Source organism: Ischnura elegans, chromosome 10, assembly GCF_921293095.1.
Source record: "Ischnura elegans chromosome 10, ioIscEleg1.1, whole genome shotgun sequence".
Classification (NCBI taxonomy): domain Eukaryota; kingdom Metazoa; phylum Arthropoda; class Insecta; order Odonata; family Coenagrionidae; genus Ischnura; species Ischnura elegans.
Window position 1 is genome coordinate 32,091,549 of NC_060255.1, and position 18,653 is coordinate 32,110,201.

Sequence of the window (18,653 nt, forward strand, 5' to 3'; positions counted from 1 at the left end):
ATGAAAGTTATGATTTCAATGCCGCAACTAAAAAAACAAGGAAGACCATTTGTAGGGAATTACAAATTAGAAAGGTACTTGCAAAAATAGATTGGCATGCTTGAATATAACGAATTTTTCATGACCGTGCTCTCTCGTGTGCTAGTTAAGGAATTAGGTAAAGCAAGAGATTTTGTGCCATATTTAAAATTAGTTTTTTTTTACCAAAAATAAAATAAAACTCGTGGGTACTAGGTGTGTACTATCATTCTAATATATACCACTTCTCGGACCACAATAAGTCGGTATGTGTAGCACTTTACCGCGAAATCTGGGCAATGCTTCCAAACTCACTATCTGGCTTATTATATGCTTCCCACAATGAAAGAACAGAGTATTGCTTAGGTATATTTCATACGAAACCGATGTAGTTGTAAACTAAACGCAAATGGGTATTTTGCTCCATTAAATAGATGAAATCTCATCAGCAGATCTCCCTATCCGTCCATAAGGTTACGAGGTGATCAAACATTGCTACTTACTCAGTAAACAACACTAAACGCTGGGTGCCTGATGGGATGCCTAAGGTGATATCGATTACAGAACTCAAAATGCCATGAAGTACCGTCTCCTACAGTTAAATCGATACATCCATTGCACAATCAATCCATTCAAAAACAAAAGTGTACAATGCTAAAGACATTATACTTTTACAGCGACGTTTATGCGTCAAAAGGCTAGTGAGAAAGAACACCAAATTTCACCATTCTTATAACAAGACGTTGTTGAATGCCTGAATTCGTGAATCTTCAAATATTCCAATCATGATGATGTATCTATTTACTTATACATTATCAAATGAGGTAAATGAGGGTCAATAATCATAATCCTTCTCCATTCTTATGAAAAAAGTAACGCTATAGTTTGCGGTATCTTATTAAGATGGTTAAAAACTATCAACGAAGATTGGATAGAAGATATTGGAATGATAAAAAATTTGTATTGCCCAAAAGTTTTTAATTATTCCATTATGAATGGTCTCTGCATTTTCTTCAGGTTTTTACTGCGTCCGTTGGCTTTTGTTGACAACATTTCATGAAGAAGCTGAATGCTATCACTGGCATTGAAGCGTCTTCAGGTCGACGTTGTTGTCAGCAAAAGCCAACGAACGCGGTAAAAATCCGATTAAAATTCAGGGATCATGTCATCTACCCCGTCAAAACCTACTTTTGAACCTACATTCCATCATGAATGCTAAAAATTCCACAGATTTAATCCGGAAGTAATAACTTTTATCAACTAATAGTTCCTCACTGCACTCTACCAAGAGTCTCCATTCGTTTATGACGACTATAAACCTCATTTGAGCTTGAAATACGAGGTACATTCCTGTTCTAAGACTCTTTAATTTTTTTCTTCAGAATGGAAAGAAATATAAACAGGTGTATTGTTTAAAAATGAGCGCGCAGTCTATGTCAATGCGTGACAGAGATGGCTGAACTCTAGGACAGATAGAACACTTTCGGCAACTTCGAGAATGAAACCTGTTTTAGATGCTTGAAATGAAGACGTTTTCCTTACACAAAAAGCGCCCAATTATTCGTTTCCTGAATTTTTATGGTGTGACACCATTTGAAATTCATCGACATGATGGAAAGAGGAAGAAAAAGGTACACGTTCTAGTATCTCATCGTTAGCTTTATGGTGAAATTTCCCTGGAGTTGAGCGAATAAATGGTTGGCTTTTACTGCTCCGTCGGAGCAACTCTTCCTACCAGCTTCTTCATAACATAAATGAGACATATACACAGTGAATATGGGATTTTATTTCATATTGAAGCAAGTTTTTCATTTTACTCTTAATCATTAATTTTTGGTTTCGACATATCTATTAAATAGAATGTGAATGCAGACGATTCCTGGTTCTAAACTGCACAGGAACTGCATTGAAGGAGACATGTGATGGGAGTTATGTATGTGTCAAAAGTGCGTTCATTAGTGCGAAAGTTTAATGAACATCTACTGACAACAAACCAAAACTATTACTATTATAATTATTATTACTTTACGCCTTATTATTAAATTAAATTACGCATTATAACGTCGAAAAATGCTAAGATATGCATGGCAATGACCACACGAGGCCAATGCAAAAGAGGGAGCAGTAGCATAGAATTAAAGACCCTATGGGCAAGTATTCTTGATGTCATCAACTCAACTGCAAAAGGATTAAGGCCATTGAATTTGCTTCGAGCATAGGTCGACAGGTAGACGACGGAACAATAAATGGTAAAATAAGCATCTCTTTATTTATTAACTCTGCTTCTCTGCGGATGCGAGACATGGAAAATGACAGCCGTGGGGAAATGAAGGGTAGAGGCCTTTGAAATGTGGTGCAACAGTATGATGATGAAGATCAAACGGATTAATTGATTAAGAAATGAGGAAGTCCTAAGAAGAATAGGAGAGAGAAGAAGCCGCATGAAAACCTTAACAAAAGACGGAACTACCTTGTAGGTCATATCTTGATTCATGATGTCTTTATGAAGGCAATCATCGATGAACAAGTAGAAGGCTAGGAAAGAAAAGGATGACCTCAAATGAAATGTATGCAGCAGGTAAAGAAGAATGTGAAAGAGAAGAAAAAAGAAGAATGTAGGCGTGAAAAGATTAACTGATCGGAGAATTAAGAGGATAGCTGCGTCAAACCAATCTTAGGGTTATCTTATATGCTATTTTCGGATAATGCGGCGTCGAAGACATTTTAACTCAACGTTTCAATCCCCGTACTTAAAATATGACATAATTCCCACGCAGCAGTTCCCGGAAGGAACATATAAGATAGACAAAAGAAGCTGCGAAAATATTTTTTTAAATCTTAGGATTGTTGACCAGTGATGATGACGACCGTAATAGGCAATAAAATAAAATTGATGAATAATTCCATTTAATCCTTTAAACCCAATTTTGCTCCTAAGGAACATAAAAAATGCACACTTTTTAAAATCTCTTCTCAGGAAATATTTAAACCATTTGTTCCTTTGTGTTGAAAATTTTAATGGCAAAATGTGTAGCTTCCACAATAATTATGAATAAGTAGAAAATTTTCACATTTTCAAGATCAGAAGCCTTGAAATTAAATTTCTTTCAGAAGCAGCACTAGGTTGGAAAGCGTTTAAATGGATTTTTAACCCTCCGTCAGAGGGTATTAGGAAAAAATGTGTCAGGCTTGTCGATTTTCCCAGGAGTGTCCAGATATCGAGATTCGAGTTATCAGGGTTCTAATGTTGATCATATGACTCTTCTAAAATGCTTAAAAAACCTAAAATCACTACAAAATTTCCCGGGGCAAGATCCCCGGTTTGGCCCTCCAAATTTTTTTGTAAGTCGGCATCCCTGCATAAATTCATATTGGTGGCTAAATCAGAAGCATAAAATAATAAGATTCAAGGAATATGAGTTTCCTAACTTTGAAAACACGACGTTGGTAAAGAAAAGAAATTGGCTTGGCGTTAGGTAGACGACACGCGACCAACGGTGGGTTAAGAATCTCCACTGGAAGTGATACAGCTGAAGCTATCACTAAGACTAGCCCCTCACTACTCTAAATAAACCGTCACCTTTTGCGACTAGAGATGTTTTGTAACGTTCCTTCACGGGGCCGGTCCCCACACGACGCGTGATCATAAAACCAAGGCGTGGTGAGGAGACAACGGGGGAAAGAAGAGGAAGAGCAAAGTGCTGCGCTCCTCTCCACTCTCCCATCTCTCCTTTTCGACAGCCACTTGTTCCGTGCGACATAAATCGTGGAAGGCATGGGGACAGATGTCCCCCTTTGAAAAACCCTGAACCCTCTCTTTTTCCACCTCCGAAAATCGTCCGACCACTCCCCTCCCCCCTTCCCAGATATATACCCCTTGAGGACACCAACCCATCCCTACCTTCGTACCCTGACTCCCGCCCCCGCTCACACCCTTTTTAAAAAAAAAACCCACACCAACTGCGAAAGGGGAAGGAGTCCTACAGGGGATATAGCTTGCACCCCTCCCGTTGCCACATCACATGCCAACCCACTCCTCACTCATCCTTTCCCACTTCAATTCTCCTTTTCACCATTTCCGATCCCTTACCCCCCCTCCCACAAGTTCTCAATCCTCACCCCCTCAAAAATTTTTCCACCCCTTCCCCCTCCAGACATCCCCCCCCAAGTAGGGAGGACGGCGACGTATCCAACTCGGCACAACACCTCCCCCTTCTCCTCTCCACCCATCCCTACTACGAATCAACTATCGCCACATCCTTTTCCTTCTCTTCACCCCACATATACTACAGTTCGGTCGCCCCTTGAAATACCCTCACCCCCGCTATCGCACACCCTTTCTCTCCCATCGCCTCCATCTCCCCACCTCGCGACGGTGCGCTCAAAAACCCGCCTGTATTCGTCTCGCTTTCCTCACGCCGTGAAACCCCATTGGCTCGCCGTCATTTTTACCTCCCCCTTTTTAGACACCCCCCTCCACCCACCCTCCACAGCACGGGATGCTCCCTTGCCCCACCCCACGTCCCGCCCATATTATTCGCCTCCCCCACCTCCTCCCCGCACAGCCGAGGGGATCCTACCAAGCTTTTGTCTCCCCTCCCTACCTCCCGTTCCCCTACCACCCCCCCCCCCGCATTCAAATCCTCTCCCCCCTCCTCCCCAACAAGGACTACGTCCCGGTGCTTTTTCGTCGGCCACAATTTCTCTTCCCCACCCCCACTCGTACACACGTGTCCCCCTTCCCGTCGTGATCCACTCTTTCGTTTTCCTCCTCCCCTTCTCCTCGCCCCCCCCCCCCGCCTGGTTTAACTCCGGCGCGTAATTCAATCTGTGTGATCTGCGCAGATTGGGCGGATCATCTGCCTACACGCGAAAGCGATTATTATCTCGTTTACGCTCGTCGGGGGCAGAAGGGCTTTGACGGCATCGCGACCACTCACTGTCTGTCTCTCCTTCTCTCTCTTGTCTATCAGTCCGGCGTGTTGTCACGGATGTGGCGGGTGGGTGGTTTTGGGTACAGAGTGGGGCACCAGCAGAGGTCCGAGACGGCCTGGCTGTTGCGGCAGTGAGGTGACATCGGCAGCAGACGGTAGCAGAGGAGGGGAAGAGGCGCAAATAGTGTGAGAAGTATGCTTGGACTGTTGTTACAAACCAGTGAGCGTTGTTTGAGACTGAAGAAACCAGTGCCGACGGAACAGAGTTTAGCGCTGCCGGTCTGAGGTGTGTGGCGTGGCGCTGTCAACACCAACAAGCTGTGAAAAAGGGACTAGCGACCACATTGGCATGTATTGTGCAGTGTACTCGTAGTAACCACAGTATTTGTCTTCTTTAGTACAAGTGGAACTGACTAGAACGTGTATACTCCTCTCTCTGCCGGGCGGAGTGTCGGCGCAGGCGGCAGAATATCGGCGCAGCTATTTACTACACGTGTTCTGCCCTATTTCACTCTCCCCATTGTTGAATTCACAAACCATGAAAATTCCAATCGTGCCGATAGCAAGTCCTGTCAAGTGTGGCACGAAGTTGTGAAGTTAAGTACGAGCAGGGCAGGAAGTTAAGTGTTGCGAAGGCGACACGCCGCGCGGGGCGGGAAAGGAAGACTCTCGCCCCGTCATTGTTGACACCGACCGCGCGCCACGTGGTCTGGGCGGAGCTGCGAACGACTTCATCCCGGATGTTTGGACTTCATTCCGACAGCTCTCGCGACTTTTCGCGCGAGTAGAAGAACACGGAACCCAACAGAAATTAATCTTACATCAGTACGGAGAGTTAAATTCTTGTTTTTATGACACATACCTCCAGTTTGAAGCAATCTTCCACTGTAAACTCATAATAAGTAGCCGATTTTGAGGAGATTGGTATTAATCTTCGGAGAAGATTGCACTGATTTGATCTTTTGTTCCATTTTATCGTTCCAAAAGAACACGGAACCTGACCAAAATTAATTCTTCATCGGTAAGGAGAGTGAAATAATCGTTTTTATGATAAATTCTTCAAGTTTGAGGAGATTCTCCATTATCAACAAATCATAAGAAGCCGATCTGGAGGAGTTTGGCATTAATCCTCGGAGAAGATTACACTAGACTCGATTTCCTGTTCCATTTCATCGTTCCACCTGAAAAATCAGAGGCGGTGCTAGAATCAGAACCCGCCTAGGGACGACGGCCCCCGGAGGAGGTCGTGGTCCGTGGACTAGAGGAGGGAGGAGGAGTCTTTGACCCGATTGGACTACGCTCCTGCCGAACTGCGGACTGTCGCTCCGGCCGGGCTGTGGTGAGTAGCGAAATCAAATGGGGCGTGCCCATTCTCCAGGTCCTATTCTTAACTATAGAAACCATATCACTCACATACTCAGCTTTACTTAACAAATTCAATTAGGAATACGAAGGCAGCAGCGATGCAGAATTGAATCAACCAAACGGAGGCGATAAATGTTCATGAGCAAAACACGTAAGGCATAATCGTGATATAGTTATTATTCCAGGATAATATACTTTGGAACATATGATCTATAAATTTGCACCATTGGACTCCGTAGTATGAGAATATAGGGCAATGCAAAAAATAAAATGAGAAAAAATTCCTTATTGAATAATTACAACAACATAAGAATAGGTACAGTGTTAAACCAAATACATTAAAGTGAAAATAAACTTGTCTCTTCAGAGCTGTCTTAAGGATATTTGAAGTACATTTTCATTCGAGCAAATAGTAATTCCGTTCAATTGAAAAATGCACATAACATAAATATCAATTGATGTACTCAGGTGCATGTAGATCGATAATAAGGTGTCCTTACGCAAAACGTGTGTCCTTTATCTTGACATAATTTAGATTTTCGATATTGTGATGCCAAACTTCCTGTTTATCTCGACGTAAAATCTCCTTTCCTCGCACAGCATACGTTTTTATTCCGTAAGAAAGCCAAACTCAGTTCAAGGAATCATAACAATCGCATAAGTCTTAGAAAAGCAGGTTATTCCTAATTTGAGTAAACGAAAGAGTATTTGACGTAAATAAGTGATTTAATAGAACAGAATTTAGATGTTTCTATTAGAAATATAGTCGTAAAATCCTATAATTAACGTCGCCGTTGATCTCGGAGAGATGTACTTGCAATCAGTCTTTCCAGAAAACAACAATGAATATATTTCCTCGGAAATTTCAGATAGGATTATCCTCAAGGCACAAATAATTTCCAGTGAAATAGGCATGCGGTTACAAAATCATCTCTTATCAAAGCGCCACATTGTCATTAGTCATCGGAGCGGACGCGGTAATTGTACCAACTTGAATTCTTAAGATTCATTTCTTGCATAGTTAATTTTGATTCCAGACCAGCAAAACGCTAACAAATATATGATCAATTACATGATTCCCAAAATCGTTTACTAGCATCCTTGCATGTATAAACGTGTTCATGAAAGTCATGTCTAACGGTTTAACGTACCCACATCGCACGGTTCACATCTTCTAAATACAGTGAAGGTTGAATCTTTTCACAAAAATCATCCAAAAATCTTTTCTCTAGCAGCAATAAAAGCTTGAATTGGTAGGAAATAATATTTAATGTATATAATTATCATATGAATCTGCAAAATATGTACCTCAGCAGTAATTTACAATTTTGGCACCACTAATGAGAAAGCATTATGTCTAGTGCCTAATAATTTAACAGACAAGCAATAAGTGTACTCGGTATATGTAGTTGGCCGAAATTATCACGATTTCGTGATTAGGCTAAGATTTTTCACGCTTCAGACGGGAATAGACATTGACATCACTGTCATTGCATAGTTGGGTATGAATATTAAGGATAAAATAATGATACCTATTTCGTAAATTCAGGTATACCAATTAAATATAACTTATAGCACTTAATCGCGTTTGACCGTATGGGATCAAAATTTCCCCTGGCGCTAGTAAAAATCAGTTTCTCTCTAACACCTTAGAATACCTTATGAAAATGCTCCTACCGATATTTCTCATTGTAAACGGAGAAATCCTATTTTAATAGGCAAATGTTGCTCAAAATACATCCATTGATATAGCCAAGCCTCTTGGCTCTGGCCAAGCCTTTGGGCTGTTAGTATTCAGTGAGGAAAAGTAAACTACTTCCAAAACTTCAGTCAAATAGAGGAGTCAAGAATGCAAGACACGAAAAAATTGTTCTTTCTTGCTATCTTTCAAACAAAAATGTTATATTTAAGTACGGTATCCCAAAATTTCATGAAATTCAGGTTCTGTCTTCGACTACGAAAAAATAGCTCCTTTTCTTAACACAACCAAAAAATGCGTTCTTCATATAATTCATCCAATTCATAATTATTCATTCATCTACATATCAAATAAAATACAATAGATTTCTTTTTTAACTTATCTAAAGCTACGTTTGCTAAAGTGGATACCGAAGACCACGTATTCTTGGTTAATAGCCGTATACTACTCAGGCGATAAGTACAGTGAACCGCTCTATCAAGTCAGCAATGAGATTAGAGGGGAGAGTTAAAACAATGCAGTTCATAATTTTTTAACAGGATGTGTGAAGAAAGAGTTGTCGGTGGAGAGAGGACAAACAAATCTTTGAATTCGATGGAGGCAGTTTAAATAAACTATGGCCAAAAGTAAGAGAATGAAATTTTTAGGCCAATATCCACCAATATGAGAAAGAATTTGGATTGAATTACATCATTTATAAGCTAAAGATAAATTCTAAATCGACGAGAAAGAACAATGTGCTAGTCTGTACTTAAGGAACTTGGGGCGGTGGCATTATTGCGATAGGAGATTTCAGTGCGATAGGGAAAAGAATCTTCTGTGGGAAATGATACAGAAAAAAACAAATTAAGAGTAGAGTGTATTGGTATGATTATCATTTTGATGCGAACAGACAGTAATTGAATGTTTCGAATTTGATAAATATCGAAAACCGTTGTTTGTGTAATGGGTGAGATACAATTTGACAGGCAGTTTAGGGGGATATCATAGATCGCTTCATCGAACATACATATTTTTAAACATGACTGCACATTAAAATACTGCCTAATTACTCCATTCATTTCATTACCGGTTAACTTCCATTACTTCGTTATGAAATAAGATAAATAATTGGCATAAATATAACTATAAATATAAATACATGAGGTACATAGACTTTTTAATGTCATATGCAATCAAAAGCACCAATCGACGGTATGCCGACATCATTATAAAGGATGAGATTTTTGATGTCGCAAATATAAAACACTTGATGCGATAAATTAATGTTAGAATAGGTTAGCGCTGATGAAATAAAACTGGATTACATTAGAATTAATCCTCAGTCAGGGTTAGCAAAAGAAAGCGATATGTTACAAACACGGAAACTTACAAGGGCCTAAATATATAGATGCGTACCGTGATAATATGTTTATAAAATCTAATCATTTATGGGGACCTTATCCTTTGGACTCCTGTATAGTCTTTTATAAGTACCCTTAGCATGAAAATTAATGCGCTATCCAAGTTCAATAGCAATATGAAAGGCTATCTAAGGACTGAGGCTGTTGCTCATATTTTCATAGAAATTCACTAATTAATCTAGGTCATTCTAAATGGTATTTTCCACGCCAATTTAACATAAAGTAGTGCTAAAATTATGTATGTTCATACAAGGATTAAAACTACATTCCTCTCATAATTTTTCCGCATCACTTGCAAAATCGAGGAGTATCTGAATCGATATATAGATGATGTGATGAATGAAAACGTATATGCAGTATTTTCTCGGGGATATGAATTATAAAGGCTAATGTTAACATAAGAACATACTCTGTATTACTTAATGCTTAAAACAGTTGAAAGTTAAGAAGTGGCCTTTTCCATGTGTCGATGTTTTCCATGTTATATCAAGAGCTACAACAAACCAAAACGATTCAAAAGCGATTTTCCTAAAATGCCATCACATAATCGAGATATTCTCTCCTAAGCCACATCATTAAATAGCCGCTAACTATATAGAGCTTACCTATTTTATTTCTGCTATAATAGTAATAAAAAAGACTTAGTCCTCCCGATCAAAAGTCCATTTTTTTACACAAATGGAAAACCCATTTAATGAATATAAATACAAACTATGAGTAAAGTATTCTTCTACATGAGCACAACAGATATTATTTGATTAGGCTGTCAATTAAGAAAATGCCAGATGACCAGGTGAAGTTTGAGTAATGGTTACTATTTCATAAAATTCAGCCATAATATAAAAAATAAGCTTGGCGATAATTCAATTTCATGTTCCATTTTAGTCATATGTTTTAATATGAGAAGAAATAATTTTTTCCTGACCTGTGGATATATCGGATGTACGTGAGGAATATCCTCAATTTTGCTCGAGTCATTTGCGGAAAAATGCGCGGTATTCTCCCAGATTCGGCTAAGGAATCGGCATAATTTTCAAATTTCATTGCACGTTATTCAATTTACAGCAAGTTTAATACCTTGATGTTCAATATTAATTTTGATCCATAAGGAAAAGCAGGTCATTTTTGCTCTCAGAAATCATGACACATAAATTTAGATACAGTATAATTTCTAATTTAAAAAATTCATTTCGTGAAACTCATACGCATTCGAGCATATCAGGTGTTTAACTGTTCGGATTCCATACAGATAATATTACGAGGAATTAAAATTTCTATATAGCTATGCACAGAGTAATTTATCGGATATTATGAGACTCATGAGTGAGAATCAATGAGGTGTTCCCTCTAAACTTATTAAAATAATGAACGTTTCCACTCAAGCGTTGTTTAAGTACCACCGTGCATTATATCACTAAGCAAGTTTTCATGAATCCCCGCCTCACGTCATTTTTATTCTGTTGATGAAACAAATTTTTTTCCCTTCTTTTAGGCCTGAGGTAAATAAAGCCCTCAAGCAATTTAAAAACGTGCACAAGTGCAAAATCACAAATGATTGGTCATTTGAGAACGTTAAAATTAATCGCCATAATTTTATTTCCAAATGTAGAGCGATTGATGAAGTTATACCGTATCGGGGAATAAAAATCTACTTTTTTTCATAATGTCAGGCTTCATTTCATTAACTCCATTTCAGCGGCGAAATGCAATTCCCCTCGCACATTTAAATTGGAGCTTTAAAACGTTCAAATTTAATTCCACAAGCGATTTGGATTTTCAGCATTAATTTATTATTCAAAATCGAAGCACCCTACCTAAGCCATGTGTGCGCTGAATATTTTAGACCTCAAATCAGACCTGGCGGGGGGGATATTTTTATACCGAGTCGGTTGGGAGTAATATCCCGCATCTTTTGCTTGGAATTGGAAGGTAAATGATTCGTTAATAATTCAAAATGGACAAATTGAGCTTCTGCTTGATTAAAACTTCCCCTTATAGTGATAACTCTGAGCATTTATGTAATATAGCTTTAGGTAGGTACCCTTTTTGCAAAGTGGAAAACCCTCCCACTACTCTTGATCGCTAAAAAAATGTTTTCATCTGAAAAACGTGTCATCAAGAAATAAGAAGCTTTGAGGGGCTTTGAAGAGAAAATTGATGTATTTTAAAAATTATGTATACAAAGCTAGGTTATATTTTAGTTTCTTATCTAATTTTACAAACATGTGTCTTCGCTTTGAGCGTTATGAAACCAAAAAGGTATTTAGTATCGTACAAATGCTTTCAAGCATGTCTCTGAAAACTCCTGAAGCATTAAAACGAGGAGTTGTTGCAATGGAAAATCCAAAACAATGAACTAGGTGCCTATTTTGCAACCATTAAAAGTTTTAATAAGGGTAAATTCAGTCCTCAAACGAGCAGTTACTCCGTTTTGGAATACTAAAAACACCTTTTCATTCAGGAATAATCCTGAAACAACTTATTTACATCTCAATACCTCTTACAGTGGTGAAGAATACAGAAGAGAGACGTACTTTCACATGCTGGAGGAGTTCCTTGTTCTTTAAAACAGTTCAAATAGCAGAAGGTTTCATGCCAATATTCCAATAAAAATTGTGAAGGAGAAACAGGTACTTCTGAAGGGTGAAAATCATGCAGCGGCCTAAATACTGTAAACTTCTAATGTTCTTGAAGTGGATAAATTTCGTATTTTCTTTCTGCATTCTCACAATTATTCATTGTATGAGAGCAACTGCTGAACGCTCGGTTAGCCTCTGTTTGAAATATCGTCATCCAACGACACAACGACCCGAGAGCCGTATGCATAAAAATTAAAAAATGCGTTCAAGGAACATTTCCCAGACAGGTTGATAATTTTTGGAAAGCTATGAAAACGGAATTAAAAATGAAGCACAAATCAAATATGACAGTAACCAAACAAGAGGCACAATATGCAATGCCTTACCTGGCATTATGTGTGGTAGATACTTGGATTCATGCTGTTCTGTTGCCTGACGAAATTAGGAAAAAGCGCCAAAAGAGGAATGTAAAAATCCAAAATAAGGTACTGGAACTCAAACTTCTGATGTCTCATAGAAGAATTACTGAAGGTATCATTCGATGCAAGCTCAAAGAAAATTAGAACAACATAAGTTATGCGCAATGTACCTTGGGAGTTTCATGATTACTAGGAGAATGCATAAGACTGAAGTTCCAGAAAAATCTTGACCTGCCACTTTTGTTGCCATTTGGAGTTATGATTAATATATATCGAAGAAATTTAACTGCGATAAAAAATAATAACGGCCTTTTTCATTTCTTATTGACCGGTAACATTTCCTTTTGTACAGACTATTAATATCTTCTTGTGGTGAAAACCGTGACACACTCCACATACTTAACCGTATTGCTTTTAGATAGTTTTTCTATCGGAAAATAACCAAATGATTTATATCCTATAATCCTGTAATTCAGATTGATTTCATTTTTGTAATTATTATATGAAAAATTCAAAATGTGTAAATATTGCTATACTTGTTATATCAGTTTAAATTAAGTTTACAGGGAGAATTGTTACAGAGAGGGAGAGGGTTGGGAATGAGCCAGTAATTAAAATAAAAAATATAAGGTTCAAAATAATCAGGAAATTTTCGGTCCAAATCAGACATACTTTCACTGTAAGAAAAAACTTAACACGTAAAAAACTGAAAAAATTGCTATTTATGAAAAAAGAAAAAAATATGAATAAGATATCGCAACCAGTCACCAACAATATCATTGCTTTCACTAACCAATTTCATTTAATGTAGGAATTGTTTCAAAAATTGTAGAAATTATCACTTGGAAAAGAACTTTTCGCATGAAAGGACTCCTTAGTGCGGTCTTTATTTTTTCAGTTACAATTTTCGCCTTCCCAATATATTTCTATTCATTTTCGATAATAGATATGATAAAAGCTTGAGTTCGCATAAAACCATCATGCACTATTTGAGCCATTATCCACTAATTCTACTTAATTTCCTATAAGCCATAGTGCAATAGGAGTCTTGGCACTAATATGAAGCAGGAACAAGATGTGTTGGCAAAGCTAATGAAATAAAGTAAATATTAAGGACTGAAATGCCGAATGAACGCAAAATTTGTGTAGAAACTTTGAAAAACTTACCATCAGGGATTTTTCCTATTGATTTCAAGTCAATTATGCTAACTTGAGTTTACACTTCAGATTATTTAGGAGCATTATCATACTTCATGGTATTCTTTTGGAAATATTTGTGTGGTCAGACAATTGAACAGCTATTTGTCACAAAATTCACAATGCACTACACAGATTAAGTGATTTTTATGAACAATTTTCATTAAAAGATTAGGTTTAATATTCCTAATATCGTAAGGAATTCTCCAGAGTTGATGCGAGGAGTGAAAATGACGTAAAAGCAACCCGTTATTCCATAATGTTTCGTTTGCAATATTTCAGAACAAAGAAGAAGGGCGTAGACTTATTTGCTAGAGGTTGAGAGGTAGAGTAAAAATAACACTATTAAGGTGGAGTTTCAATGCATGTATGGCAATAAAATGATTCCTAAATATAACTATCGCTCAAAGCTACCATGCTTCGACAAAACTCCTTACAAAGCCACTTTGCAATACATGTACCTGTATCATTATCGGTACGACTACCTATTCTGGGCTACGACTGTCTATTCAGTTCGAATTCAGTATTGTTCAATTGCCAGTGCAATCTGCAATGCAGATTTTTATCCAACTGTGAGATGGACCGGTAAAAACTTTAATTCCTTGGTATTCACAGGCCACACAACCATTGAAATCATGAAAATATGCATATCAAATATTGATACAAAACACTGGAGAAAAGACCTAATTTATTGTAAAAACCTCGTACTTCAGGAGATAGCTATATTTCTAGGTCTAGGGGCTTCTAAACAAACCAGCTATCCCTGAAAAAAACGCACATTGCTAGAATGTATTTTGTAACCAGATCTTTGGTAATATGGGCTCAATAATACGTTTTTATATGCTACTAGTGAGTGATATAAAGCAAAGAAGATAATATGGAATTTACTGATAAAATCTCGTCCTTGATGAAATTAATAAAAATATTTAATATAAATTTATTTGAATATTTTTAGAGACCTAGTGGCTCCCTATCGAGCCGGTAATTCCTAAAGAAATTCAACATAGCCAGAAAGTATGTTGGAACCACAGCTGAGTCATATGGACATTAATAGATAATTTTTTATGCTCGACAGGTATTTGCAGGGATTAAATGAGACGAAATAATACTTTTAGTAATACCTGCTTCAAATAATTTCCACCGCAAAACTTTTTAATAGCTGTTTTTGCTGAAAATTCAGAAATCAATCATTCTTTTCTCAATTACAAAAAGACTCGAAAAAGTCTCAGGAATCATAACATACTCGGTATCATCAAAGTTAGTTCCCAAAAAGCTTGAGTTTTAACTTGCGTTGGTAAACAAAATCATCATCAAATACAGCAACATACCCAATTGAGAAAATATTCTGGCATGTTGTCTGGCAAAGTAGCTTTTCACAACCAATAGGATGGAGAGAACTTCTCAATTCCATATTCATAGCTGAAACCTTATAAGTTCAGCGAGAGAATATAAGAACAATAATACGGCATAGTTCACCGTAATAGCGTCTTGAAGCTGGAGTTTCTAAGAGCAAGAAAGAGTCTTTAGCCACGAATTTAGGAAATAAATAGATTTATTTCCTCACCGTCTATCGCAGCAAACTTGAATTAAAAACTAATAACCTTCCTTTCTTGTAATGAAAGATACAAGGCTTGGAACAAACGCTATTAAGCAACCTTTTTCAAAATACAAAGGTTTTTTTACTTTTCTTTAAAGAGCAACAGCATCAACTTACTAGTTTCATAATCCGGACTACTTCATCTAAATCTCATTTACCAATAGCTAGAAGGAGAAAAGCCGCCACGACAAATCCAACATTTCATAGATTCCAGGGAGATGTCTCTTTCAAAACCGATTACAAATCAGATCCAGGGTGTGTGTTATTGCTGTGATTAAAAATTGTAAGTTTTAAGTAGTCGTGATATTTTTTTTCAAATCAAACCTACTTTGACGCTCGTTAAACAGAGCCAGAAAAACGCTATATCTTCCGTGAACCAATATTTAGTTTCACCGCAGGAATTTAGGTAAAAACCTAGAGAAACAAGCTATAATTTACTAGAACGTAAAATTTATTTGTTCTTTAGGCCTATTTATTTTAATAATAGTTGTTATTGTAATTTCTTATGGCTTATCAAGACATATCATTCCCGTAATTTTAGGTATAAATTATTGAAAAAAAACTGCATTTGCTGCGTAAATTGGACTCTTTACTGTTGGTTCTAATATTTAATTCACACTCATTTATGTCCTCACACTAGGAAAAATGTTCGAAACACGAAGACTTCACCTTTTTCCCAGCACCGAGGCCGCTCTGAACGCCGTAGGATACTTCGATAAGAGGAAAGAATGTCAACTATGCCGTAAGATTCTTAGAGAATTTTGTTCCTGCATTTATTTCAAGGAACACAAGGGCAAAGAAGTATTCCGAACAAAGTTGAACCCTATGCCGAGTGCACACACATAAGAGTTACAAGAAGGTAAGGAGAATTGCAAGTAACTCGATTTGAGAACACGCCCATCAAACTTCATGTGTACCGCGGATGGGACATGCGGGATATCGCCCCAAAAAATCAACAGGCTACCGACATCACTTTCAATCCACTTCCCCCCTCTTCCATTTCCCACCCATTTGAGCACGTACGGCACGCGAGAGTATACACACGCCTTCCGTGGCTACGCGACCACCCTAACACCAGGGCCGCCGTGTCGGCCGCCCCTCAAACCGCGAACCCTCTACCCTCACTTAACCGCTTCCACGGCCAACGGTCTCTTCCCGCAAAACGTAAAAACTCTCTCTCGAAGCCGACCTGGGACTATCAACACCATATATCCCATCCCAACATCAAGCCGTTAACAACCTTCGCCCCTTAAAAAACCCTCCAATCCGACATACTGCCAACTCAATACGTTCGTCTCCCCGCGAATCATTTCCGGATCAAGCACGCGGGCGCTAAAAAACATGTCGGTCAATTCGCCCGAACGTTAGTCATCGGCGGCAGTCTGCTATCGCCATCGAGTGTGATGTCTGCTAAAATTGCTGGCGATTTCTTTCCATCGGCCTACTGGCGAGGTACTTGAGTACCCATATCGGTCAAATGTATGTGTGGATAAACCTGACAACTTGGGCTTGAGTCATTGCTACAGTATGTGTGGGGCATCGAGGTCAATTTCTATTAAAAGTACTGGGATAGAGGGAAGATATACATACACAACGACAAGGGTGTATTTCATGGAATTGACTCAATAGCAGTCACCATGGGTGATGATTTAAAAGTGGGTTTTTAGGAGCAGAAATTTTACAGGAGATAGTGCCATAGCCGTATCATAAAAGAAAAAGTTAAGAATCAGCGACGGTTATACGACTATAACTAGGAATGGTAGTGATTGAATGTATTTATATATCATTTTTTATGTCTTCATAAGCTAAAATCGATTGGATAGGTGGGTCTACAGCTAGCGTCATAATGATGAAGTATTGACGAAGTTGAAATTTTACACAAATTTTTTATATAATCCAACCGGTTTCGACACTAACAGTGTCATTATCAAGGGCACAGCTAGCATTATACAGCATTACTTCCAAAACTGATTATCAGCAGTCTTTAAATTATTTTGCGTTTATCAATTTCTTTTTATTTTAATAAAAATTAAGAAATTAAAAACGTGCACAATATATATCAATAAGCGACCAAATCCAGGTATTTAATACTTTACTCAAGAAGGTAGTTGTTTGAAAAATTTTGAGTGTTTATTAGATGAAAATATTTGTTCCATATCCATGGATTTTAACATGATCCCAGGCTGCGTATCACGCGCATTTAACTTTAAATTATCTCTTCTACCTCAATTTTATTGATGCTTGATCTGTTAGAGAGTAGTTCATCTACACCTGATTCTTGGGTGGAGAAGAACTGGTATGTCTACCTCTTAGTATGTCTACCTGTCTGACAATGACCACCTAGAATTTTGAGCAATGCAATCTTGTTACCCTTAACTCATCCATTCTTTACGCTCAGTCTTTCCAGAAGCATTTTCTATTTTTGCTTACCAAACCCTCCATTAATAAGGTTAAACAAATCCCTTCATTCAGTGTTGCTTCTTGTATTTATTTGCTTCAAAATCGCAATGGCCCCATTATAATGGTTCTTAGAAGTTTTAAAGTTCTGATGGTCCCTGATTTTGTTTCAAATTCTGATTAGTCGGATAAATTCGTAACAAATTATCGCCAGCAACTCCGTCGGGAAGTATTTTACGTCAGGGAAAAGTCATATCACGTCTTCTTATTATCATATATAAACAGCTTCGAGTGCATTTAGGAACATTGCCATATCCATAGCCTAGTAATTGTGGCCTTCAGCCAGAGGATATCACAGGCGCAGAAAGGAATCTGTGACACATGAAAGTTGATAGGATAGAATAAGAATGTTGCCATAGGAATTATATTTAGATTACAAGTGAGTGGTCTCGTAGAACGCTGACACGGTAAGAAAATTCCAGCAATGAGAGAATGGTTATAGCAGAGAAAATACCTGCAAATAGGGATCGGGGAAGAATAATCTCAATTTTGAGGAAGTAAAAAGGTTCTGCAGTTCAAATGAATTAAACATTCCAAAGAAAGACAATTTTCCTTACATTAGAGGCATAAGAGGGCATGAAAAATTTTTCTAACTTCCATTCTATGGGAAAAACCAGAAAACGTAGGATACTGGGGACGACTTCTGGATACTGAGTTTCTTACATATTCCAGAATTTGCCATGAAAGCTCACGATTCGTAGTTCAAACCAGATAAATACTTTGGCAACTTTAATGATGTTATAATCCATGATCCATCCAGGAAGATTTCGCACCGTGAGGCCTATTAATGTGAACTCTTCCATGAAATCGGTGGTGTACATTAAAATTCAGTGGCATTTTTAAAAAGTTTTCTTCCACTGTGACGGTGAAAATTTTCAAAAAGTTGATTCCCACTCCGCAATCCGCATGAAAGTTTGAACAAATGCAAAAATTGGGCAGTATATTGTGGCCAAGCACTCATATGATTAATTCGTGCATATCCAAA

At 37.9% G+C, this 18,653-nt stretch overlaps 1 protein-coding gene across 1 annotated transcript in view; it reads left to right on the forward strand.

The window, feature by feature from the left end:
• Nucleotides 1-4,832: 4,832 nt before the first annotated feature.
• The window catches only part of LOC124166818 (proline-rich protein 12), a 202,046-nt gene continuing 188,225 nt past the window's right edge, over nucleotides 4,833-18,653 (forward strand). Inside the window, exon 1 of the mRNA XM_046544511.1 lies at nucleotides 4,833-6,291. The gene's annotated coding sequence lies outside the window, so the exon portion shown is untranslated. The remainder of the gene's footprint in view (nucleotides 6,292-18,653) is intronic.